Source organism: Thalassophryne amazonica, chromosome 3, assembly GCF_902500255.1.
Source record: "Thalassophryne amazonica chromosome 3, fThaAma1.1, whole genome shotgun sequence".
NCBI classification, from domain to species: Eukaryota; Metazoa; Chordata; class Actinopteri; order Batrachoidiformes; family Batrachoididae; genus Thalassophryne; species Thalassophryne amazonica.
In genome coordinates this window covers 67,190,369-67,217,239 of record NC_047105.1, presented here as the reverse complement: position 1 = coordinate 67,217,239, position 26,871 = coordinate 67,190,369, and the positions used below count along the sequence as shown (strand labels likewise).

Here is a 26,871-nt window from a genome sequence, read left to right as displayed (position 1 = left end):
TTGCGACCAGCTAAAAGAGTTCTTAAATTCAAAAGACCTGCTCTCAAATCTGCAGTCAGGTTTTAGAAAGAAGCACAGCACTATTACTGCAGCAACTAAAGTGATCAATGACATACTTGTTTCTCTTGACAAAAAACAGTATTGTACCTCACTTTTTATCGACTTGTCAGAAGCTTTTGATACTGTGGATCATGCTGTTTTACAGCAGAAACTTCTTTGTTTTGGCCTGTCAGATCATGTAGTTTCATGGTTTGCTAATTATTTGAGTGGTAGGACTCAGTACATTAAGTGTGAAGGTGTTTGTTCTGAATACACAAGTGTCCACGAGGGGGTGCCACAGGGCTCAATACGAGGTCCCCTTCTGTTCATTATGTATATAAATGAACTTGGACAAAATGTGTCAGATGCTAATATGCATTTTTATGCGGATGACACAGTCATTTATTGTTTTGGATTAACTCCTGCTAAAGCTGTTGAATCCTTGCAGAAAGCTCTTACTATTGTGCAGCTTTCACTTCAGCAGCTAAAACTAGTCCTCAATGCTGATAAAACTAAATTTATGCTGTTTTCAAACACTAAGAAAGTTCCTCAACATCTGCCCTCTCTTTGTACTTTAGAGGAACATATTATAGAGGTGGTTCACAAGTACAAATATCGGCATCTTACTTGATGACTCCCTCACTTTTAAGCCACATATTGACACACTGGTTAAAAAACTTAAACTCAAATTGGGGTTTTTCTTTAGAAACAAATTATGGTGTGTGCCATAATTTGGCAATCCTCCTGTCCTGTGCGCCAATAGCATTTCTTGTATGTTTGTCTGTGAATTGTTCTGTAATTTATGTTTGTAGCATGGCTCAAGCATAGGGTCACCCCTTTGAGTCTGGTCTGCTTGAGGTTTCTTTCTCAGAGGGAGTTTTTCCTTACCACTGTTGCTCTGGGGGTTGGTAAGGTTAGACCTGTGTGAAGCGCTTTGAGGCAACTCTGTTGTGATTTGGCGCTATATAAATGAAAATAAATTGAAATTGAAAATTATGGTTTTCTTTTGAAGTGAAAAAGCGGCTTGTCACTGCAACATTTTTATCAGTTTTAGATTATGGAGACCTGTTGTATATGAACATAATAAAATAATGAAGATGAGAAGTCCACACAGGCATCAGCACCACAGGCAGGGGTTGTCCATGCTGTCATTGGTCCTGTCCCCACGACGGGGGGGGGGGGGGGGGGCAACATGCAGCACCCGCCTCAGGTATTCCAGCTCACAGTCCGCCCGGGCCCTTCAGTTCGGATCTATCCATCATTGGTACCTTGGACAGAGAGAAAAAGAGCAGAATCAGTTGGCCGGAAAAAACTACACCTAAGGTATTAATCACCAGTAAATCAACAGGAAAACAGAGAAATTACTAAAGCGATCGCCGTCCGCTAGCCCTAAGCTTCACTCACAGACCCAAAATTTATATAAAGTTGAGGCCGAGACCTGTTCCGTTGCTAATAAAATGACTTTAAAAAGATAGAAAGCATAGCAACATAATATCCCAGTATGCTAGCCATATGAGAGGGAGAATAGATGCTTGTTAAATCTAAACTTGAAAGTTTCCACAGAATCTGTTTTGCAATAAAAATATTGAATTAGTGTTTGTTTTATAAATGTTTCCCCAAACCTCAATACAATATGTCATATATGGAGCTATTAATGAATAATATAAAGTAACTAGAGAATAAATATGGAGGGAGGAAATCTTGGGCTTTATTCACCTTATTCAGGAAGTCAGGGTGGGCGGCGTCATTTTGTCAAGCAACTTCCGGTTTGCCACTGCGTCAATGATTATCTCCGTGGGAACACAGTACACTAGAAGTGACCGAACATGAGCAGCATTAATTGTTCAGTTTGTAGGTGCCACAACAACTGGAAGAAGAGGAAACTATCACTTTCAGAACGATGTTTTGAACATGGAAAGCAGAGATCTGAGTGCTGTGGACCAGCATTTAACTTGTTCCCTCCTCCATTGAAATACGAGGATCTCCGGTGCTGGATAAAGGCACTGAATTTGAAAAAAAACACCCAAATGTCCCTGTCTGTTCTTTTCATTTTATGGAGGAAAAAAATCCACACCACTGGATCTTCACCCAGAGAAATTATTGGACTATAACGATCCGTTGAAGAAGCCATGGTGGATGCTAGTGAGACAAATGGGTAAGCTGTGTTTGTAGCATTAGCTATCTTATTTACTCATTTTCTGGCGTTTGATACAACCAAACACTGCATGAAATAACACCATACGTATATTAATGTTACATAATCTTGGCATTACTGTGGTACTACTTGTCGGGTAGTATTTTAACTTGATTGTGCTTTTATTAGAAGATGACCTGGGAGTACATTTTCACTCCTGTCCCATCCTACTCCTGGTAAAATGACTCTCACTCCCATTCTGAATGAGTCCCGCTCCTGCACAGCTCCCATTTTTTTCCTTCTTTTAGTTTTTAGGCAATACACCAAATTTGATGTGATCTTCTCCCCATTCTTTTTTAGAATACTTTGTGTTCTGCAGTTTTATTTCCACAACCCCCTCCATGTACTGTTACACAGGTACATGCAGTGGAGAAAATAAGTATTTGACCCCCTGTCAGTTTTGCAGGTTTTCCCACCTACAAAGAATGGAGAGGTCTGTAATTTTTATCTTAGGTACACTTCATCTGTGAGAGACAGAATCTAAAAAAAAAAAAAATCCAGAAAATTTTAAATTTTAAATTTTTAAATAATTAATTTGCATTTTATTGCATGAAATAAGTATTTGACCCCCTAGAAAAACAGAGCTTAACAATTGGTACAGAAACATTTGTCTGCCATTACAGAGGTCAGACGTTTCCTGTAGTTCTTGACCAAGTTTTCACACACTGCAACGAGGATTTTGGTCCACTCCTCCATACAGATCTTCTCCAAATCTTTCAGGTTTGGAGTTTCAGCTCCCTCCAAAGATTTTCTATTGAGTTCAGGTCTGGAGACTGTCCAGGCCACTCCAGGACCTTAAAATGCTTCTTATGGAGCCCCTCCTTAGTTGCCCTGGCTGTGTGTTTGGGGTCATTGTCATGCTGGAAGACCTAGCCATGACCCATCTTCAATGCTCTTACTGAGGGAAGGGGGTTTGCCAAAATCTCACAATACATGACCCCATCCATCCTCCCTTCAATACGGTGCAGCCGTCCTGTCCCCTTTGCAGAAGTTCACCAGTGACCAGATGGTCACTGGTGAACTTCAAACTGGCCTCAACATGTGCTGGCTTGAGCAGGGGGACCTTGCTGCCCTGCAGGATTTTAAACCATGACAGCATCATGTGTTACTAATGTAATCTTTGTGACTGTGGTCCCAGCTCTCTTCAAGTCATTGACCAGGTCCTCCTGTGTAGTTCTGAGCTTTCTCAGAATCATCCTTACCCCACAGACTGAGATCTTGCATGGAATCCCAGACAGAGAGAGATTGACAGTCATCTTGTGTTTCTTCCACTTTCTAATAAATAATCATAAGTTGTTGTCTTCTACCAGCTGCTTGCCTGTTGTCCTATAGTCCATCCCAGTCTTTTGCAGGTCTACAGTTTTGTCCCTGGTGTCTTTAGACGGCTCTTTGGTCTTGGCTATGGTGGACAGGTTGGAGTGTGATTGACTGAGTGTGTGAACAGGTGCAATTAATACAGGTAAAGAGTGCAGAATAAGAGGGCTTCTTAAAGAAAGATTAACAGGTCTGTGAGAGCCAAAATTCTTGCTGGTTGGTAGGGGGTTGAATACTTATTTCATGCAATAAAATGCAAATTAATTATTTAAAAATCATACAATGTGATTTTCCGGATTTTTTTTAGGTTCTGTCTCTCACAGTTGAAGTGTAACTATGATAAAAATTACAGACCTCTCCATTCTTTGTAGGTGGGAAAACCTGCAAAACTGACAGGGGGTCAAGTACTTATTTTCCCCACTGTAAGGTTTTATTAGGTCAGCTAAGTTACGCTAGACCATGAATAATTTGATAAGTTAATAACAGAACTTTAAAATCAGCTTTCAAATGCCTCATTCCCCACAATATAATTTCCATATTGCGGGGCGCACCACAATATGGCAATATGCATGTCACGGCATGTCACATGTGATCGCAAGCTCCACACAGTCCGAAGCATTGACTGATTTCCAGGGCACACACGTGAACCAAAGTGTGGCCAGCTCTTGGACCTAATATCCTGGAGAGAGGAAAGGCTTGGGGCTCTCTTATCGAACCGCTGCGTGTGCGTGAGCTCTGATCACCTGACCACTCCATGGGTCCTGCGTGAGGCACCCTTATCTGAACGAACCGCTGCACGTGCGTGAGCTCTGATCATCTGACTGCTCTACGGGTCCTGTGTGAGGCTCGCTAAGCAGCTAATATCCTGGTGGGTAAGACAGAGAGAGTGAGACAGAGGGCGCACATACAAAGTGGGGGGAGGCATGCGGCTGCTTATGTGTTAATGTCAGGACCTGCCGTATTTCTCCTCTGGTTTCTGTATTTTATTCAATATATGAACTGATGCATGTCATACATGGTCCCTGATCATGAGTTTACTGCAATGCACCACGGACTGGTGGCTGTTACCGGAAATAATGGCTGTGGGTGTGCACATCGGTGATCAGATGTCCATAATAATCTGATCACACGTGAGCACATGCACATTCTCACTGCACTTGAAGTGTGCAGTGAGAATATCACAACTTTAAAAAGGAACCTTCAGAATGACTGCACAAAGTTGTTCACGCAGGGTAGCGGATCAGGTGAACAAGCTAAGATTGAAAGCTGCTTGTCGGACCTCGTTAACACGTCCTCAAAGTTTAAGGTGGTGCGATAGTCAGGGGACCCTGGTTTACATGTAATCAGTCCATGGGTTGGATGTCATTTGAAACCCAGCAGTGAGACACGGCAGGTCTTCAGCAGACTGGACCACAGCACTCGCTCTGCTATGCCCTCCCCTTGCTTACCGTCTTCCCAGACCTCAGGTGGTGATCGGACCGTACGGCATTCAACGTTCATCCTGGAGCTGCTGCTCTCAGGATGTGCGTGAATCAGTCAAAGTGGCTTCGACCCATGTTCTGGGTATTCGCACAGCATTTGTACATGGCTGGCTGAATATTTGTCTCTCCTGACTGTCTCTAATTTCGGCTTTTGTGCCCATTCAGGCTGATCCGGCTTCATTTGTGCTCATTTGTACTAAATCTGAATGGGCCCTGAGAAATGCACCTCCTTTTCTAGGCTTTATGCTAATGTTCTGATGCTATTCAAGAAAAAAGAAGAAGAAAGAATTACTTAGCATTATAGAAATGTTTGCTACATATGCTGCTTGTAGGAGATCTTGTGCTTCATAGCTGCTAATCATTTAGCTAGTTTGTCTGGGTCTGATGGAAATCTGTAAAACCCGTAGAGTTGGATATAGTGAGGCTATAGTTCGCACTCCCTATACTGTTAATGTAATGCTGCTGTGCCTACATGGGGTCACGGCTGCCATTACCAAAGATGGCAAAAAGTACCCAGATGTGCAGTACAGTGTGTGTTGAGTGAATGCGGAAGTACCCAGGGCAATCACTACAATGGGCTTACACGGACCGTAAATGCCGTACCTGCCCATTTTTTGTTCGCTTTTTAATTAAAATAATAGGTTAAGTTAATTTAATACATTTTTTGCCCTTTTTGGTAATGGCACTACATGGTCCTTGATGACACACGGCCAGTCATGACTCCACCCTCAAGCTGCGCTCTATCCAACTCTATGGTAAAAGCAAATATGCCCTCCCTTTCTCCCTCTTTTGTCCTTAGCAATTTGTGCAGTAATATTCTGAACATGAACCATAGAGCTTCATATATGAAAGCTAGAGTGAGTCCTCAACCCTGGCCGTGTGCTGATGTCACAGACCAAACGGTCCTACCCTAAAAATTGGTCCGCTTTGCCTTCACTGCACGTCATTAGCCGCGGTTCACGGATTAACACCTTGTTTCTGTTTAAAACTGCACTGCAGTCATCATCTATATCAGCAACAGATATCTGAAGCTTTTGTACAACAATCATTTCCACATAAATTCAGCATTATTTCATCATAAAAAATGGATGAAGCTATCAGATTGCCTTGCTACACGAGCTGCTCGCAGTCAGTCGTTTCAAAGCGTCACAGTTTTGCAGAGTTTCTGCTTAAAATTGACTTTAGAATGATTTAAGAGGTTTTCCCTTGTCATCTGATGGTTAATATTCACATTAATCCATTTGATTGCTTTGGGTGAAGAGTTCAGTAATAATAAAAATGCCGGTGCTGCTGCTGCTTCTGTTGCTGAATGGCGGTGACACAACAGGGCGCACGCCGGAGATCCTGAACCCTTGCACTGTGCATAAGTACGGTGATAATTTCAGATGAAATATTCACCGTGCGTTCAGTTGCTGAGTCCTCTCGCTCTCTCCCGATCCTCACATCCTCCAAAGCGCGCAGTTGAACAGAAAATGACTGTTGCATGGTGATGTGAGATGTGACATTTAAACAGGTGCTTTTGGCTGAGAAGATCAATTAAGTGTGCACGATATTATGTTGTTGTGCATGTGCACGATATTATATTGTCGTGCACGTGCAGACGAGGAAGATCCGGACTGCTGCCGGTGGATTTACAATCGAATCCAACCAGCTTTTATGCATGAGGTACGTGGATCAATCAAAATACAAAAAAAAAGAAAAAAAAAGAAAATTTCTAATATTATGTTCCAGAAGCCCTGGTCCCCCCAGATAATGAACAGTGAATAATGAGCCACACAGTATTTTTTTTTTTTTGGGTACAATTGTGGGAGAATAGTGGCTCTGAGAGGCTCTTAGAGGCAGAATATTCGGCTAGCGAGGCTCATCTCTGAGTGTGGTGCTAATTTCAAGAAGTTCAAAATTCAGCAACAACAGCATGGGGCAGTTTGTGTGCGGGTTAGTATGAGGACAAATGAGGATTTTAGAGGCATGTCTGTAGTGAGGATGAGGCTGTTAAAAGCCCATTATCTGACCTGGCAGCTACAAGGACCAGAGAGGCTATTTTGGCTAAGCCCTCTTGCGCACTACAATTCCACCTGCTTTGTGCGCCAGACGCTGTATATAAAATAATTATTTTGTAGCGGATTAATCACTTTATGTCAGAGCTTGGCAGTTGAAAACACCTCTAATCACTTTTGGAATCACAGAGGACCATTTCATCTGGACCCCCTGGTGGAATGAGGTGGAGAACATATTTGGAACAGCTTAAAAACAGTTGCATGTTTTACCAGACTGTGCAGGAGCATCTTTTTTTTGGAAAATGTGACATTTTGAGTGAATGCTGTGAATTGAAAACCCACACTTTAAAGAGACCAAGTGTGGGAGAGCTGGAGGTTTGGACCAAACCCATACCTAAATGTGCACCAATGTCGTGTTATCATGGTGCTACATGGATCATATGTGGCTTAATGTGGATCATATGTGACGACACAAGCCATTTGAGGCTGGATGGGGCTCAAATGACAGGTCGGTTGTGGCTCACTAGAGGCTGATACCTGGCACATATGAGGTACAGAGAGGGGCCATATGTGATAGCTTAAAACGTGGCTCATTCTTTGAATAATCGCTGACACACCCATGCGTGTCTCATTATTCATGGCTAATTATTCGTTGGGACCGAGGCTTTAAGCTCAAACTGAAAGCAAATCTCTACAACTTGATATAAATGAATTAAAATATAAAAGCCAAGATGATGGGTTGCATAAGTAATGTAACACTGTGGTATAATGGGAAAATTGTGCATAGTGCATGTTTTGCATTTTGTATCACCAGTTATACATCTTCATGATGAAGGTGGTGTAAAGGAGGATTTTCTTAAAAAAGAAGACCTGAAAGTTCAGCTACTTTTTGCCAGAAGGTACATTTGAGATGCAAACCTAGAACTGATGTTTTGGTGAAAGAAAAATCCTCCTCTGTACCACTTCATCATGAAGCTGTATAACTGCGGATACAAAATGCAAAACATGCACTATGTACAATTTCTCCAGTCACAGCCAGAGAAGCCTATAAATTCTTCTGGGTTGTCTGTGTATCTTTCCTCACTCTCTCCTTCTTGCACAGTCAGTTTTTGACTGTAACTCAACAGTTTTTAGAAGAAGAACTCAACCCTTTTATTTCCTGTTAATTATGTTTTTTTTTTTTTAATGTTAATTAACTATCTTAATGTATTTATAAACTGTTTAGGTTCTTGTTGTCACATACAAACTATTATATTATTATTTTATTTTTATTTTCATTTTGTCATTTCATTTTTAAATGGACCACAATGGAAATAAGTTGTTATGTGGGCTGCTGAAGAGGAGGTACTGCTGGCCCACCACCACCAGAGGGCGCCCTGCTTGGAGTGCGGGCTCCAAGCACGAGAGGGCGCCAGACCCAGAAGAAGTGACAGCTGTCACTCATCGCACCAGCTGTCACTCATCTACACCACTACATAAGCCGGACTGTAACTCCACCTCCCCGCCGAGAAATCGACTACCAAGAGGTAATTTCTCTGCTGACTGACACGTTGTGTAACAATCTAATCTCATTTGCAGCCGTTGTCCTGTGGTTGTTCCCTTATCTGGGATTTTGGCGTTTGGTGTGACTGCGACGACTGCGCCTCACAGATAAGTGGTTAATCAGGAGCTGCACGAGTGTGTAATTTGGAGGTGGAGGTTCTCCCTCCTAACTGTGTACAGATCGTGGACCACTGAGTGTGCGGACTTCCACTCATTCATCTTGTCTCTGCTTTCTGCCAGCAGTACCAGGGTCGACAGCCGAAGACAGAGGCCACCTGGGGATACGGGACTTGGCGGCTCCGGTGTTCTTCAGGCCATTGGTGGTGGAGGCCGTGTGGGACGCGGCTTCTCTCTCGTCGGGGGTCTTCTATCTTCGAGCCTGCCCACACGTCACCTGGTGTTAATTGACTTTACAAATTTTGTGTGTTTAGTTGTGTGTGTCACAACATTAAATTGTTACCTTTTGGCTTATTCATTGTCCGTTCATTTGCACCCCCTGTTGTGGGTCCGTGCTACGACACCTTCCCAACATAAGTGTTTTCACTTTTTTGTGCCATCCATGTATTTTAACCCATTCATAATTATATTGTGTACTTCACATTGAACTTACTAAATAAAATCACACACACACACATGCTTTTAATATATAGATGATTTACTGTCCCCTGCTGGATTGGTGTGTGAGTCCAGAATGTAAATATCACTGCCCATTGTGTTGTCAACTTCTCTAAAAAATATTAGTCCTATCAACATTTGGTTTTGGTGTCGTTCATCCTTGATCCAAAATACATAAACATACCAAACGGCAAATGTCAGCTCTCCCCAGTTTGCATGTGATCAAAATTGCACACATGCACACAGAGCTTTTTATCTTTTTTGCATTCTACTGTAAGCAGGTCCCTGTCAACACACACATGTGGGGCCCATATGGGTTGGATACTGGCTGATGAGCAGGCCCCATCTGTGCTGCCCAGCTGGGTCCCAGTTAATTTTGTCTGGGGCTTCCATGTTGGCTCCATGTGGGCTGATTATGGGTCCCTGATTGTACCCATAAGGGTAATAACTATTATTATTATTATTATTATTATTATTATTATTATTATGGGCTAAGATATCCATTTTTGGGGCTTATTTTACAGTCAGCACATACAGTTCTTTAGACAAGCTACAACTACAGCTACACTCAGAGAAGCAAGAACCTCTGCCAACAGAGTAGTCACATTTTTCAGTGTCATACTGGTGTAGTATGAAACGATATCGACACTTCGTTACAAATATGTTATTGTGGGGTTTCCACATTTTGCATGACACTGACCATGACCTTTGACCTTGAAAATCAAATCATGTTTATTCAATGGGTAGTTGAATCATCTGTGAAAATTTTTGTGATATATGCAAAATTGTGGCCATGAGACTGTTAACTAACCAAGTTTTGCATCACACTGACCATGACCTTGAACATCTCATTTCAGAACCACCACTTTTTTTTTATATCCCTCTCCTCTCTTAACGCAACCACATTCTTTCCTAAAACTTTGAACACTGGGACAGTACCCTGTGTAGTTTAATATCACATTGGAATTCCAGTCCTTCCCACTATTGAATACTTATTCATCAAAACAAATCCATATATTTTTTAAAGCAATGAAAAAGAAACAACCTTTTTGTTCTCATATGATCATGAATGCGGAGCACTCACATATTTCAAAATCTGGAATATAGATGGTCGATGAGTAAGAGTACATGTTGAAGAAATTTTGAGATGGTTAATTGTCATATTCAAAAGCTACAAGCCCTCAAAGTTTGCCAAAATGTATTTATTTTTTGTAAAAATGCCCATTTTATTGCCTTTTTTTCCCAAGGACAAGAGGAAATGCAAACCCAAGTTATTTTTTTCTTGCAATGGTATGCCACTTTGTGGACAATGTAAAAGTGGTGATCCAACTTGTCTCTTTTAATGTCCCCTCAGAACATGTCTGAAGTTAGAAAAATGGAGAACTGTCTTGGCTGAAGGAGGTGTTGGTTTGATTTTTATGAATCTTTTGGAAGGACAGTATGGGGTGTAACATTTTTTTTTGAAGAATTAGAATGTCATCCTGTAACCAGGCTAAAACTGTTATATCCAACTTTTCCTCATTATTGGTCCTTTAGAACATGTACAAAAGTTGTCAAAAAAGAAAAAGCATCTTATTTCAGGGGCTTAAATGGCCAAGTGGATCAAGGCATACAGTACATGGCTAAAAATGTAATAAGACAGATGAGATATACTGAGGGAGAGCGCTGTGAAATGTATAACCCCAGTTACGATGACCTTTGAACCTTGAAATTAGAAAAAACTGAGGACCATGGTGGTGGGCCCGTTTCAACTGATATGACATTGCCCATATATGAATTAAGATTATTATAAGAACTACACACATGCTCTTGAACACACCAGTTAAGCAACCGAGAGACCTGCAAACACACTCCCCAACCAGAACAACAAACACTCCATACACAATATTTAAAATTAACATGTTTATAACTTCAGGGACACCTTTCTAGTATCGCCATAACTTAAAACATTATCCACATGCACACCTACCATATATTAATTCAAACAGTTTCAAGGTCTTGAAGGCTCTCTTCTTGTTTCAGCCCACTAAGTTGTAATGCCTGCATAGGCCGGTGGTGTAGGAGGAAGGTCATCATCCTTCTTGTGGCCTCATCAACAGTTGTTCCCCCCGTCAGCCACAGCTGCAACCTGAGAGGGAACAAAGGCAATACACAGTACAAAGGAAATTTGTCTCTACTGTTCACTGGACTAAACCACTCAACATGAAAAAACTGCCAGAAGCATGGATGTGATCATACTTGGGAAGTTTCAGATCAAATTCACTGCTAGTCCCCCAATAAAATATAATTGAGTTGCACTACCCCAGACTTAATATACATACCAGTTCGGACATGAAGTTTGGGTTTGCCAGTTTTTCTTCCATGATTTCCACATCACAAACTGTCTTTATGGGGAAAACCTCTGGGGTAGAAGAGACGGTAGTGCTGATGTTGCCACGCTGGTTACAACATTTGTAGCATCCTCCGTTGGATTTTTTGGGTGTCTTTTATCTCCTCAAGGAGTGTTAAGATGCGAACAAACATGCTGTTCCTGATTTGTGTTCAAGGGGTACGTGGTGACAGGTTCAAACATTGGGCCATCTATAGTTACCCTGACGTGGTGGAGGTGTAGGCCTAGTAGATGGAAACGGTGGAGGAGTTTGCATAGATCTGAGGGTGGATGGAGGCGGTGGAGGTGAAGACCTGAGGGTGGATGGAGATGTAGGCCTGATGGGGCTGCCGTACCACTTGTCGCCATCCTCTTCACTGGACAATGTCACTCGCCTAGAAATGTGTAATATACAAGCACAGTCAATGAGTTAAAGCATTTTAGAAACATTCGGATAAAAAAAACAAACGTTTTGGACAACAGGTGACATTTATCGGTCCTCGCAGGATTTTGCGGGCCTTTTTTCTTTCTTTTATTTTTTTTTTAGATTGTTGCAGCCTAAAATGCTTGTTTTGATGGAGCTTTTCCAAAAAGGAAAAGAAATTTGCGTAATAGTGGTGATCACTACATCGCAAAATCTTGGAGAATCTGATCTATATACAGTATGACTATATTTTGGATACCAGAGAGACACCTCACATGAATCCTTAACATCTGTTCCAACATCCCAGTTGTCTACCCCCCTCGTTTTGACAGCTTTTAGCCAAAAATACTTAACAAAATTTGTCGTTTCTGTTTCATTGGGAAAATCAAAGTGACATTATCCACTTAGTAGCTACCATTTCATAATTCAAATAGCCTCACCTCTTTTTGCGCTTCCCCTTTCCCATATTTTCTGTAGAATCTGATTAGTTTGGCATATCTGTATTTGGTTCATACTCGACGAATTTTGTGTGAGCAATTTCATATGTTGTTGTAGGAGACAGACAGATGAGTGGCAATTAGTTTCATCTATTACAAAGAGTCTAAATATCTCCTCAGCATAGTCGCAATAGTCAGGAGAACATAAGGTAGGACTGAAGAATTCTCATAGATACAGATAGAAGTAAAAAGTTTCTTTGCATTCTACTGATTATATTATTGAGGAGAACAGCAGGGCCAGTGTGAAGAAAAAAACTGCTGAACCTCTGTAGGTGTTCATGTGCTGAATGGACTTTTTGCTCCGTGATGGGGATGAAGCTTTCCAGACATGTGTGACACAGGGGAATGCACACTGCTTGGTTTGAATACTGAGCATTTTCTGTTGAAAGTCGTATATGTGCAGCCGGCTCGACCACCACATTACAGTGACACTGCATTGTGTTAAGGTGCGAACTCAGACAGTCAACACTGGCACGGCTTGTAGAACTCAGGTTTATTTCTGCAGCAATATGAGAGAGCAAAAAAATAAATAAGTAAATAAATAAATAAAATAAAATTAAATAAATAAAGAAATTGTGCTCAGAAGTGCCAGTCTCCATGCACATCAGCACACCTCCCCCAGTCGGGCTCAGTGCAGACCATTTGAGTCTAACTCAAAGCATTTAAAACAAAACAAAACAAAACAAAAAAACACGCACACAAAAAAATATATTGTTGTCAGAAGTGTCCAGTCTCCACATCGACACACCTAATCAGAGAAAACTTAAGCTTAATGTGGTTGTCACGTGGAGATTTTTTTTTTAATGGCGACAACTGAACTGCACACACTGAAAATCCGTTTTTTTTGTTTTTTTTTTTTAGCTAGGTTACAATTGCTTTCAGAACTCACTTTACAAGTTAAAAATGCATAAAAGTTACCACATTCAATTGCTGTACTAACAATGTGAAAGAATCAGCTGCTCTGTGCACTCAAATAATCATATAAACATTATTTTTAAAACGTTATAATGGCATAGCAGCCTTAACTAGTCGAGCTCCGTGCAGACTCGGGAAGAGCAGGAAGTGACGTAAACTGTCCGCCAACAGCCAGCAGAGGCAGTAAAACGCAAATATTTTCTACAAGAAGAAACTTGTAAACAATGAAACATTGAAAGAATGAAAAAATATGCATTCTTTTTTTATATAACGGCTGAAATAGATCCTTGTCATTTGATATTTTGTTAATGTATAAACAGAGAAGGGACTTACATTTTGGTGTCTGTCACTGGTGTTTTGATGGGGAGGTGATGGTCTAGTGGTTAAGGTGTTGGGCTTGAGATCAGAAGATCTTTGGTTCAAATCCCCACCTGACTGGAAAATCACTAAGGGCCCTTGGGCAAAGGTCTTTAATCCCCTATTGCTCCCGGTGTGTATTGAGCGCCTTGTATGGCAGCACCCTGACATTGCGGTGAATGTGAGGCATAATTGTAAATTGCTTTGAGTGTCTGATGCAGATGGAAAAGTGCTATATAATTGCAGTCCATTTACAGTCCAACATGAACTTTAAATAGGAGTCCACAATTGTTCTCAGTCAACTTGGAAAAACAGTTAGATAGTTCAAAAATAATTCTCATGATGTGGTCCATGATGCCATGCACTGGTCGTTTACTCCCTCCCCACCCAAAAAGGGATGTCCCTGCTTATTTCAGCAAGACAATGCCAAGCCATGTTACATGCACATGTTACAACAGCGTGGCTTCATAGTAAAAGAGTGCAGGTACTAGACTGGCCTGCCTGCAGTCCAGACTTGTCACCCATTGAAAATGTGTGGCGCATTATGATGCACAAAATATGACAACGGAGACCCCGGACTGTTGAACAACTGTAGTTGTACATCAAGCAAGAATGGGAAAGAATTCTACTTACAAAGCTTCAACAATTAGTGTCCTCAGTTCCAAAATGCTTATTGAGTCTTGTTAGAAGGAAAGGTAATGGTAAACATACCACTGTTCCAGCTTTGTTGAAATGTGTTGCAGTTATCCATTTCAAAATGAGCAAATATTTGTACAAAAATGATAAAGTTTATCAGTTTGAACATTAAATATCTTGTCTTTGTGGTCTATTCAACTGAATATAGGTTGAAGGGTTCGCAATGTGCAATGGTACAAAACATATGGAACCAAATTTTCACGCTAAATGCAACGCAACACAAATGGGACGATTAATCCATGTTATGTGACATACAAGCACCAATCAAATTACAAGGATCCATTCAGCCATTATATAATAACTAACAATAGTTTCAATTGTGGTGTAATTATCAACTATTTCCTATCTGTCCTTCCATTTTCTGTACTCGCTTACTCCAATTAAGAGTCACGGGGGTTGGAGCCTATCCCAGCAGTCATACGGTGTGACTGCATGATGTACATTTTGGACAGGATGCCAGTCTGTCCCAGGGCCGCATATAGACAGACAAACACATTCACACCCACACGCACACCGACGGACAATGTAAAGTCTCAACTTTTTCTTTTTTGACTGATTGATTTCCTTTTTGATTTGATAAATTTGATTAATTTTAGTGTCTAAGATGTGAGAAAATATAGAAAAATGATCACTAGAATTTCCCAGAGATGGCCGAAATGACATTCATTTTGTTGTTTTAAAGTATAATAAAGCATTTGTGGTGGAATGATGTGAATTGTAGAAGGTTTGATTTTTATACTTGTGTGTGTGTGTGTGTGTGTGTTTGGGGTGGGGGGAGTTGTATGGTAATTAGAGTGAAAGTATTATAACTAGGGTTCCTTGAACCTTTTTCAGTTGAGTAGGTGGTCACATTTGTGCTTCATTGTTCCTAATTATAGGTGTGTGTATACATGCATAATTGTTATGTCTGTCATGACAGTTTAAATCCGACAATTACCAGTAATCCTGGTTGTTCTATTTGCTGTACTTACATTTATAATGAGGAATAACAGTGAGTCTTCAGTCATGTCTCCCCTATAAGTGGCAGAGCCACAGTTACACGTAGAGAAATTCTTTCTTTTTGTATTCACTGTCCCCTGAGACTTGTTGACAGCTTTGTGTTCTCCCCATTTTCATGTCTGGGGAACCTTTTCATATTCAGCTGAAAATAAAGATAAATGGCCTGTGTTGTATGTGGAGATTGTGGAAGAAATTTACATTTTCTTTCCCTCCTTCCTGAATCATTTGCATATATGGTCATTTTCTGGACTGCATGTGTTCGGATTACTTCAGCAGGTACAGTGTATTGGCGTAGAGATTCAAGAAAACATGTTTAGGTATTACTAAAGTGAAGTTGTACTCGCTCAAACACTGGCACCTGCTGGTTAAACAGTGACTTTTATGATACCTGTTTTGGCTTTTATGTACATGCAGGGTGTAACTGTGTGCACCTATGTGGAGTGGCCATTTTAAACTCTTTCGGTTCAAACTCTGGTCGCTGCTGAGTATTGAAATGCACTTGAGAAAATCGCTGTAACCCCCCCCCCCCCCAAGAAATACCCAAAACAAAAAAAAACAAAAGTAAGAGCACCGCAATCGTAGAGCGCAAGCCTCTGCCAAGATGAGTTTCCTATACCACAAAATTTTACCTTGGAAAAAAAAAAATTAAAGGTCAAAGTTCTGTTAGAAGTGGATTTTTATAAATTACATTAGATGTGATCAAATGTCAGGAGTAGGCTCTGGGAGATATGACCTAGAATTCATATCAAGGTATAAATTTAATCCCTTCACGGTAACGATATATATCGTGATATAAACTTAAGTGTAAAAATTAGAATGGAAGTGTGAAAATGGTTTCTGGTAGCTTTTAAAAAGTTTGTTGGAGCCAGATTAAAAGTCTTTGTGAATTTAGGAAAAAGTTAAAACTTTAAAAACGTTGGAGAATTTCAAAAAGGAAAAGTTGCTTTCCTGTAATTTCGCTATTATTTTGAAAAGTTCAGCTCGAAAGTTCTCTTAAAAATTCAAAAGACTTGACTCACCTTAAAGCGTCAGGTTAAAACTAAGTTTTTTGAAGAATAAAGGATGAATGAATGAAGCCACATGGTAGCTTTAGCTAGCTTACCTTAGCTTACCATGGGGCCTTGTTGACCCAAAAATAAACATTAAGCGTTTAAGAAAAGAAGAGAGAAGAGGAAGCTGGAAGAGCCAAAGAGAAGAGAGCGAAGAGCACCCTGTTCTAACTTTTTAAGGGGGACTGACGTCACCAAACTCCGCCCATTTAGGGTGTGTAATCTCGCAGAAAACTTCATGTAGTCATAGTGCAGACACAAATTATTAAATTATTTAAACACATTAACTATTTTGACATATTATCTGTTCTGAGACACTCGAGTGGATACACATTATTAATAGTCAGACACATCCTTTGGATAAACAGAATACTTCAACATATTGATAATGCAGAAAAATCGCACTTAAACACACATCAGGAGGAACACGTGTCAATAAAATGGAATGATTATATGCAAGCATTTTGTTTGATTATACAACCATATACAACCAACAATACAACCAACATTAGAAGTCTTTAGATATATAAGATTAAGAATGCTGATCTAATTCCTTTTATTTTAAACAAAAGGTATTTTCCTTTGCTTTACACCTCAAGATAAAAGCTGATTGTCAACACAAAGTTTTATGACCATTTGTTATCATGGGTGGAAGGTCCTCTGGCAGTGATAGTGGAGCAGATAACTGTAACAATTGTTCATTTCTGGAAAGAAGCACCAAAGTTGGCACAAATACTCCTTAGGCATTACTCTTTTGAAAAAACTGAGTAGCCACTTGAATTTTCAGTAGGCGGCCAGGTAGGGGTCAGTTGAAGAATTACACAGGGTCAGAATTTAAAAATGATCCAATCATATTGAAAGCTATACCCAGTGGTGGGCACAGATAACCAAAAAATTAACTTCGATAACAGATAATCAGATAACTGAAAAGTTATCTTCGATAAAGATAAAACAATAAACCACCCAAAAATGTATCGGAAGTTACAGATAACCGATAAATTCCAATATTATCTCTGGTACATTTACAACTACTAGTAAAACAAATTTAATAGCTTCTAATAATATTAAAATAACAACAGACCCAAACATAAGACCACACTTTTTTCTTTCAACAGTCTGCCCCTGCTGGAAGCTCTTGTTTATTACAGCGTTCCGAGCACAGAGGCACCCCAAGACCCAAACAATGAGACCACACTTTTTTCTTTCAACATTCGGCCCCTGCTGGAAGCTCTTGTTTATTACAGCCCTCCCAACACAAGGGCACCCTGAGAGCAGCCGTAAAGCCAGCTCTGTATCAATGACAAAGCTCCGGTCATGCGGAGGTGTTGAAAAATAAAGTCATATTGGGTTATGGTGTTGATTTATAAATAACATTAATACCGATAGAATAACTCCATTAATGTCAATTCTGTCATTTGTACAAAGTTAAAATATAACATATATCGTTTAATGTTGAATAATGCACAAATTCTGACGTTTTGTAACAAAGAGACAGATCGCAAAGGATTCTGGGTAAGCGTGCCTCTGCTAAACACTGATTGGTTCAGTCATTCATTATGTAAACCAACACGTTAATGTGACGTCTGTTGTGTGTTGGTGTTTAAATGTGCTTTTGTAAAATATTCCATTTTTTTATTTGTAAAAACAGGCATTTTTACGGAGCCCTGGAAGTGTCATCGAAAAATTTTTTGCATGTGGAGAGAATGTGCGCATGTTTGCGCACATTCTCTCCACATTCTCTGTTTACAACATTCATTTGATGTTGTAAAACGTGCTTTACAGTGTGCGAGATGATTTTTCATGCAGGAATTTTTTGGACCAAGTTTCAGGTTAATCGTGCGTCCTGCATCGTGTAGTGTTCATGAAGTATGAAGCTGCGGTCAACATCTGACGACCACCTCCTGATCGCCGATTGTATGGTCGAATGAGAATCAAACCTGTTTGATATATTATTGTGGTCGGCCGTCGTGAGGTTATCCTGCTGCTGAAAGCTACAAGCAGCATCCAACCGTTCGCACTGTGCCTGTGCAAACACTGCAGAGCTGTCTTGTAATAATGTTATTATTATTATTATTATTATTATTTTGCAGTTGTTTTGTTTTTAATCTTCATTTGTTAAAAAAAAGCCATTTGCAAAGCAAAAAAGTTGATTTGACAATCATCTGACATAACCGGGGTCAAAATAAATAGAACACTGCCATCTACTGGCTCCCAGACACTGCCATGAACACTAAAATGTTTTTTTTCTTTTTCCTTTTGGGGCTGTTTTTCCTTTGTTTGCAGAGGATTGAGATGCTTTTTATACAAGCAGTTCTCTTCTGTTTGCAAAGGTTATAACTATGCGTCTGTTACAAAACTTTTAACAGGTGGGTGCTGAACTAATTTTAAAAATGCTTGTCGCTGTTCAGCTTTGTTTATTTTGTTTATCGGTTTAAAAGTTATCGGATAAAAATTAATCGAAAGATAATTGGTCCGATAATGGTTTTTAAAGTTATCTAAAAAGATAATCCGATACTGAAAACATTATCTTCGATAATTATCTGTTATCGGATTATCGGAAGTGTGCCCACCACTGGCTATACCACATTATTTGTATGATCACAACAATACCAAAAAGGTATAGTTTGTACTATCTATGACTGAATGTTATGGAGTTATGGGGTAAAAACAACAAGAATGGTGACAAAGGTCAATTTCAGTTTGTACAGGGGTTAGAAGTTAAAGTTCCTCCAATTTTGGTAAAAAGTGGTGCAAATTATTGGTTGAACTAATAGGATTAATAAATGAAATAGTTTTGACTGTGTTGAATGCTTGGTCTGCAAGGTAAAGGTAGAGCAATGTCGACGTCCATTGGATTCTACGACATGTGACATGTTACCCTGTAACATGATAACTAAGCATGCCACATAGTGCAAACTATTCCTTTTTAAAATCCTATTAACTCAACCAATAATTTGCATCACATTTTTACAATTTTTACAATATTTAGAGCAACTTCTCTATCATCTGACCCCTGTACGAACTAATGCTGACCTTTGTTACCATTCTTGCTGTTTTTACCCCATAACTCCATAACATTCAGTCATAGAAACTATACCTTTTTGGTATCCTCCTCCTCCCAAGTGAGTGAGTGATAAACCCCTTCAAGTAAGAATGGAAAACTAAAAATAAGTTGCTTTTTACCCCCCCCCCCCCCCCCCCCAAAAACAAAACAAAACAAAGAAGACATGAAAGTTTTTCTGCAGTTTGATCTCTTTTCTTACATGAAATCCTTCTGTGTCATTCCACTCTTAAGTTGCACCATTCACAGTTTCTCCAGTCACAGCCACAGAAGCTTATAACTCCTTCAGAGTTGTCATGGGTGTCTTACTGGCTTCTCTCACTTACCATCTTTCATGTAGTCATTACCTTTTTGAGAACTGCCTTTTCCAGACAGATTTACTAGACAGTCTCATACTGTTTCTATTTTTTAGTGATTGTTGAAAATGATGTCCAGAGCGGATGAATACAATGTGAATACAAATGGCCATGATTTATAAAAGTTAATGTGATATTCTTGTTAAACCCCTTAAATGAAAGCTAAAGGTCTACACTACCAGCACATCTTATTTGTTCCATTTCATTGTGGTGGTGTACAGAAACATGAATATTAGTACAGAATATTAGTACAGAAATGACTAATATTGTGCCACTGTCCAGTTATTTATGGACCCCACTGTGGAAGTTGGACAAGAGCAGTGTCAGATGAGCTTTGCTTGAACGCATATCAAAAGTTTTATTTGTTTAAATTTGTATTTATCTTTGTTCTGAAGAACAGGGTGAGTATAATAATCCACACCAGCTGTCTCACTCACTACAGGTCAGGCCGTTGATGAATTCTAAGCAATTTGGCCTCTATTGGGCTTCCTTGATAAAGAACATTCATATGGGCTTTGCGATGAAGACCTCATGGGTTTCATGCAAATTAGTAAAGGCTTAATAAGAAAGAATGAATGAATAAATGAATGAATGAATTTATTTGGCACACACAGACCCAAAATAACAAAGTAAACTCACAAAGCAAACGATCCAACACACCCATGTGCCCTAAAGGGTATAGGCAGAAGCAAAAGCTTATAACCCCCCCCCCCACACACACACACACACACCAAAAAAGTAAAAATGTATGCATATTTATATAAAAAATATACATACACTCATGATAACTGTAGATCATTTCGTAAATGATTCTATGCATTGTTTGTTTACCACTGGCCACCGTACTTGTATTACGTGGCCCAATCGGAATGCTCATACCCACAGTGAACTTTCCACATGGTGTCAGAAGCCGGATCAACCTTCTCGCTTGTGAGTATTTTTTTTTTTTTTGTCGTCGCCGTGTACAGTGTATAGTGTTTTTTTTTTTTTGTTTGTTTTTTTTGCTGTTACGTTCTGCTTAAAGTTAGCTGCAACAACAACAACAAGCCGCTCCCCTTCCCCATAATGGCGGACGGATTTCGCAGACCCGACCCCCTTGTCTTCAACGAGAACATCGCCAAGAATTTGGCGAGTTTTTGAAAAGGAGTATGACATTTTTATTGCCGCGGCGCACTATGACAAGCCAGCCAAGACCCAGGCTTACATCCTCCTCAACATCGCTGGGCCAGAGGCCATTGAGTGGGAATGTTCATTCGTCTATGCCCCAGAGGTGCGTGTTCCTGATGGAGAAGGAGGCTTCAGGATTGTCACTCCTGCCGAGTCCAGAGAGGATCCGGAGTGCCTAAAAAAAGGTTTGGTGAAATCTGCAACCCACAAAACAACAGGACAATGGACAGACACAAGTTTCACACGAGAAATCAGAAACAAGGTGAGACAATCGAATAATTTATTAGCGATCTGAGGATTAAGGCCAAGTGTTGTCACTTTGGAGAAATAACAGATGAGCTAATCTGTGACCGCATCTTCTGCAGAGTTACCAGTGACACTTTGAGGAAAGCCTTGTTGAGGGATAGCGAGCTCACTCTAGCCAAAGCCATTTCAATTGCCCGCATTCTCGAAATGACTGAGGAAAGCAGTAAGACATTAGCAACAGCAGCTACCAGTGTCGACATGGTTAAGCCAGCCCCAAGCAGTTTACTCAAACCCAAGCCACAGTCCGCTCCACAGACCATCACAAATTGTTCGAACTGTGGAGGTAGCCATGCGGCTAGGCGGGAAAATTGCCCGGCATTCGGAAAGCAGTGCCACGGCTGCAGGAAGCTTAATCATTACAAACAGTGCTGCAAGTCTAAACCACGCAGCCAGCTAGGTAGAGCCATGAGACGATTGGTGAACAAAATTGAAGTGGATGAAGCAACATGCGACGATGAGACATTTTATGTGGATGGTGTCGAGATAGACAGCCAGGTGGACTGTGTTAACTCTGAAACAGATGAGAAAGATGAGGTATTTGTCACTATGGACATAAACAACAAACGCATTGAAATGAAAGTTGACACGGGAGCAAGATGCAATGTAATGTCGCTAAAGACTTTCAAAAGAGTGACAAATGGGGAACAACTGATTAAGCAAGGGAAAACAGTCAGCCTTGTCGCTCATGGAGGCACCAGAATTGAGACTAGTGGCACAGTCACACTGCCATGCCGCTTAAAGGAGCAGTGCCTTGCCTTTCTTTTTGGTGGACAGAGAGGTGCAACCACTGCTAGGTTTTAGGGCGTGCAAGAACATGGGCCTCGTCAAAATGAGCCCTGACATTCCGGTGAGCAGCAAACTGTTGCAGCCTGCTGCAAGGCACGGCAGGCACATCCATGACCAGCTCCTCAACAAGAGACTGACAGTGAAACGTCACTATGACAAGTCGAGCCGCCCACTACAGCCTCTCCAGGAGGTGCAAGTCGTCCGCATGCAGACAGAAAAGGGCTACGACAAACTTGGCACTCTGACAGAGGTGAGCAAGGAGCCACGGTCCTACATCATCCAGGCCAACGGCAAGGCCTACAGGAGAAACCGTCGCCACATCCTCCCCGTGGCAGAGCCTCCACCGCCTCAGCTCCAGCCCCACGACCCAGAGTGGCAGGATGCCAGCTCTCCTCCAGTGGGAGGCACGACACACACACACACCACACACCAGAGCCCAACAGCCCAAGCCCACCACCCCCGCCCTCTCCCACTCTCAACTTACCTGCGCAGGTCCCCATCCAGAACGACGGACCATACACTATGCGTTCAGGTCGCACCTGCAAGCCCAACCCGACATACATGTGAAAAGAGACTTACCTGTTTAAAAAAAAAAAAAAAAAACAGGAGAAAAGCTGTGGAAAAAAAACTTTTGTCATGTTCAGCATTATTTCAATCTTTTGTGTAATGCCTGATATGTTTTGCATTGCTGAATTTCAATAGGTTATTATGTCTGTTGGCCATTTGCACTACTAGTCAACTGGGGCATGCCCATTACGTTAAGTTAAAACGTAATGGGCATGGCGTGTACACCGCCAACCCGTTCACATCTCTAACCATTTTTCCCCACTCGACGACACACCCGCCGAGGATCAAACTCTGGTTATTGGCGACTCTGTTTTGAGAAATGTGAAGTTAGCGACACCAGCAACCATAGTCAATTGTCTTCCGGGGGCCAGAGCAGGCGACATTGAAGGAAATTTGAAACTGCTGGCTAAGGCTAAGCGTAAATTTGGTAAGATTGTAATTCACGTCGGCAGTAATGACACCCGGTTACGCCAATCGGAGGTCACTAAAATTAACATTAAATCGGTGTGTAACTTTGCAAAAACAATGTCGGACTCTGTAGTTTTCTCTGGGCCCCTCCCCAATCGGACCGGGAGTGACATGTTTAGCCGCATGTTCTCCTTGAATTGCTGGCTGTCTGAGTGGTGTCCAAAAAATGAGGTGGGCTTCATAGATAATTGGCAAAGCTTCTGGGGAAAACCTGGTCTTGTTAGGAGAGACGGCATCCATCCCACTTTGGATGGAGCAGCTCTCATTTCTAGAAATCTGGCCAATTTTCTTAAATCCTCCAAACCGTGACTATCCAGGGTTGGGACCAGGAAGCAGAGTTGTAGTCTTACACACCTCTCTGCAGCTTCTCTCCCCCTGCCATCCCCTCATTACCCCATCCCCGTAGAGACGGTGCCTGCTCCCAGACTACCAACAACCAGCAAAAATCTATTTAAGCATAAAAATTCAAAAAGAAAAAATAATATAGCACCTTCAACTGCACCACAGACTAAAACAGTTAAATGTGGTCTATTAAACATTAGGTCTCTCTCTTCTAAGTCCCTGTTGGTAAATGATATAATAATTGATCAACATATTGATTTATTCTGCCTAACAGAAACCTGGTTACAGCAGGATGAATATGTTAGTTTAAATGAGTCAACACCCCCGAGTCACACTAACTGTCAGAATGCTCGTAGCACGGGCCGGGGCGGAGGATTAGCAGCAATCTTCCATTCCAGCTTATTAATTAATCAAAAACCCAGACAGAGCTTTAATTCATTTGAAAGCTTGTCTCTTAGTCTTGTCCATCCAAATTGGAAGTCCCAAAAACCAGTTTTATTTGTTATTATCTATCGTCCACCTGGTCGTTACTGTGAGTTTCTCTGTGAATTTTCAGACCTTTTGTCTGACTTAGTGCTTAGCTCAGATAAGATAATTATAGTGGGCGATTTTAACATCCACACAGATGCTGAGAATGACAGCCTCAACACTGCATTTAATCTATTATTAGACTCTATTGGCTTTGCTCAAAAAGTAAATGAGTCCACCCACCACTTTAATCATATCTTAGATCTTGTTCTGACTTATGGTATGGAAATAGAAGACTTAACAGTATTCCTTGAAAACTCCCTTCTGTCTGATCATTTCTTAATAACATTTACATTTACTCTTATGGACTACCCAGCAGTAGGGAATAAGTTTTATTACACTAGAAGTCTTTCAGAAAGCGCTGTAACTAGGTTTAAGGATATGATTCCTTCTTTATGTTCTCTAATGCCATATAACAACACAGTGCAGAGTAGCTACCTAAACTCTGTAAGGGAGATAGAGTATCTCGTCAATAGTTTTACATCCTCATTGAAGACAACTTTGGATGCTGTAGCTCCTCTGAAAAAGAGAGCTTTAAATCAGAAGTGTCTGACTCCGTGGTATAACTCACAAACTCGTAGCTTAAAGCAGATAACCCGTGAGTTGGAGAGGAAATGGCGTCTCACTAATTTAGAAGATCTTAACTTAGCCTGGAAAAAGAGTCTGTTGCTCTATAAAAAAGCCCTCCGTAAAGCTAGGACATCTTTCTACTCATCACTAATTGAAGAAAATAAGAACAACCCCAGGTTTCTTTTCAGCACTGTAGCCAGGCTGACAAAGAGTCAGAGCTCTATTGAGCTGAGTATTCCATTAACTTTAACTAGTAATGACTTCATGACTTTCTTTGCTAACAAAATTTTAACTATTAGAGAAAAAATTACTCATAACCATCCCAAAGACGTATCGTTATCTTTGGCTGCTTTCAGTGATGCCGGTATTTGGTTAGACTCTTTCTCTCCGATTGTTCTGTCTGAGTTATTTTCATTAGTTACTTCATCCAAACCATCAACATGTCTATTAGACCCCATTCCTACCAGGCTGCTCAAGGAAGCCCTACCATTATTTAATGCTTCGATCTTAAATATGATCATTCTATCTTTGTTAGTTGGCTATGTACCACAGGCTTTTAAGGTGGCAGTAATTAAACCATTACTTAAAAAGCCATCACTTGACCCAGCTATCTTAGCTAATTATAGGCCAATCTCCAACCTTCCTTTTCTCTCAAAAATTCTTGAAAGGGTAGTTGTAAAACAGCTAACTGATCATCTGCAGAGGAATGGTCTATTTGAAGAGTTTCAGTCAGGTTTTAGAATTCATCATAGTACAGAAACAGCATTAGTGAAGGTTACAAATGATCTTCTTATGGCCTCGGACAGTGGACTCATCTCTGTGCTTGTTCTGTTAGACCTCAGTGCTGCTTTTGATACTGTTGACCATAAAATTTTATTACAGAGATTAGAGCATGCCATAGGTATTAAAGGCACTGCGCTGCGGTGGTTTGAATCATATTTGTCTAATAGATTACAATTTGTTCATGTAAATGGGGAATCTTCTTCACAGACTAAAGTTAATTATGGAGTTCCACAAGGTTCTGTGCTAGGACCAATTTTATTCACTTTATATATGCTTCCCTTAGGCAGTATTATTAGACGGTATTGCTTAAATTTTCATTGTTACGCAGATGATACCCAGCTTTATCTATCCATGAAGCCAGAGGACACACACCAATTAGCTAAACTGCAGGATTGTCTTACAGACATAAAGACATGGATGACCTCTAATTTCCTGCTTTTAAACTCAGATAAAACTGAAGTTATTGTACTTGGCCCCACAAATCTTAGAAACATGGTGTCTAACCAGATCCTTACTCTGGATGGCATTACCCTGACCTCTAGTAATACTGTGAGAAATCTTGGAGTCATTTTTGATCAGGATATGTCATTCAAAGCGCATATTAAACAAATATGTAGGACTGCTTTTTTGCATTTATGCAATATCTCTAAAATCAGAAAGGTCTTGTCTCAGAGTGATGCTGAAAAACTAATTCATGCATTTATTTCCTCTAGGCTGGACTATTGTAATTCATTATTATCAGGTTGTCCTAAAAGTTCCCTAAAAAGCCTTCAGTTAATTCAAAATGCTGCAGCTAGAGTACTGACGGGGACTAGAAGGAGAGAGCATATCTCACCCATATTGGCCTCTCTTCATTGGCTTCCTGTTAATTCTAGAATAGAATTTAAAATTCTTCTTCTTACTTATAAGGTTTTGAATAATCAGGTCCCATCTTATCTTAGGGACCTCGTAGTACCATATCACCCCAATAGAGCGCTTCGCTCTCAGACTGCAGGCTTACTTGTAGTTCCTAGGGTTTGTAAGAGTAGAATGGGAGGCAGAGCCTTCAGCTTTCAGGCTCCTCTCCTGTGGAACCAGCTCCCAATTCAGATCAGGGAGACAGACACCCTCTCTACTTTTAAGATTAGGCTTAAAACTTTCCTTTTTGCTAAAGCTTATAGTTAGGGCTGGATCAGGTGACCCTGAACCATCCCTTAGTTATGCTGCTATAGACGTAGACTGCTGGGGGGTTCCCATGATGCACTGTTTCTTTCTCTTTTTGCTCTGCATTTAATCATTAGTGATCGATCTCTGCTCCCCTCCACAGCATGTCTTTTTCCTGGTTCTCTCCCTCAGCCCCAACCAGTCCCAGCAGAAGACTGCCCCTCCCTGAGCCTGGTTCTGCTGGAGGTTTCTTCCTGTTAAAAGGGAGTTTTTCCTTCCCACTGTAGCCAAGTGCTTGCTCACAGGG

General features: G+C 40.7%; 1 protein-coding gene and 1 long non-coding RNA gene across 2 annotated transcripts in view; one reads left to right on the top strand and one right to left on the bottom strand.

The window, feature by feature from the left end:
- tex264a (testis expressed 264, ER-phagy receptor a) overlaps positions 1–26,871 on the top strand; it is a 314,175-nt gene that overhangs the window by 159,030 nt on the left and 128,274 nt on the right. The gene's annotated exons all lie outside the window — the stretch shown is intronic.
- On the bottom strand, positions 11,203–16,602 carry LOC117506944. Its single transcript, XR_004559582.1, has 3 exons — positions 16,458–16,602; positions 11,504–11,945; positions 11,203–11,310 (listed from the first exon to the last, which is right to left on the bottom strand). It is a non-coding gene; the product is annotated as an uncharacterized LOC117506944 (long non-coding RNA).